The sequence below is a fragment of the Alligator sinensis genome, unplaced genomic scaffold, assembly GCF_000455745.1.
Source record: "Alligator sinensis unplaced genomic scaffold, ASM45574v1 scaffold116_1, whole genome shotgun sequence".
Classification (NCBI taxonomy): domain Eukaryota; kingdom Metazoa; phylum Chordata; order Crocodylia; family Alligatoridae; genus Alligator; species Alligator sinensis.
Window position 1 is genome coordinate 98,842 of NW_005841908.1, and position 662 is coordinate 99,503.

The window sequence follows — 662 nt, forward strand, 5'->3', positions numbered from 1 at the left end:
TGATGGCTTCGTCACACTGCCGACTCATGTTCATCTTGGAGTCCACTAGGACTCCAAGATCCCTTTCCACTTCCGTGCCACCCAGCAGGTCATTCCCTAGGCTGTAGGTGTGCTGGACAGATGTGCATCAGGAACTGGGAGAACATCTGTTCACCAGAGCACCCCAAGGGAAAACAAGGTCCAGTGGTCACAAACTCCTGGAAGACCGTTTTAGGCTGGGCATAAGGAATAACTTCTTTTCTGTCCAAGTCCCCAGGGCCTGGAATAGACTCCCCACAGGGATGGTGCAAGCACTTATTCTGGATATTTAAAAAAACACTTGGATATTTATCTTATTGGGATCACTTGGCCCCAGCTGACTTCCTGGCCTTTTGGCAGGGAGCTGGACCTGATGATCTTGTGGGGTCCCTTCCAGCCCTAATGTCTATGAAATCTATGAATCCAGAAAACGTTTTGAGTGCTGTCTGTGTTCGATGCAGTAAGGAAAAGAAAAAGCTGCTAATTTGATAGGGGGCCTATTCTGTATTAATTTTCATATTGCTTGTGCATGAGTGGAACTAGATGGCATTAGTTGCAGCTCCTGATGTGACTGTTGTTTTGAAGGCAAAAGGTGTTGGTGCAAAATAATGGCCATGTTGCTAGTTTTCCCCCCCCCCCCCCCC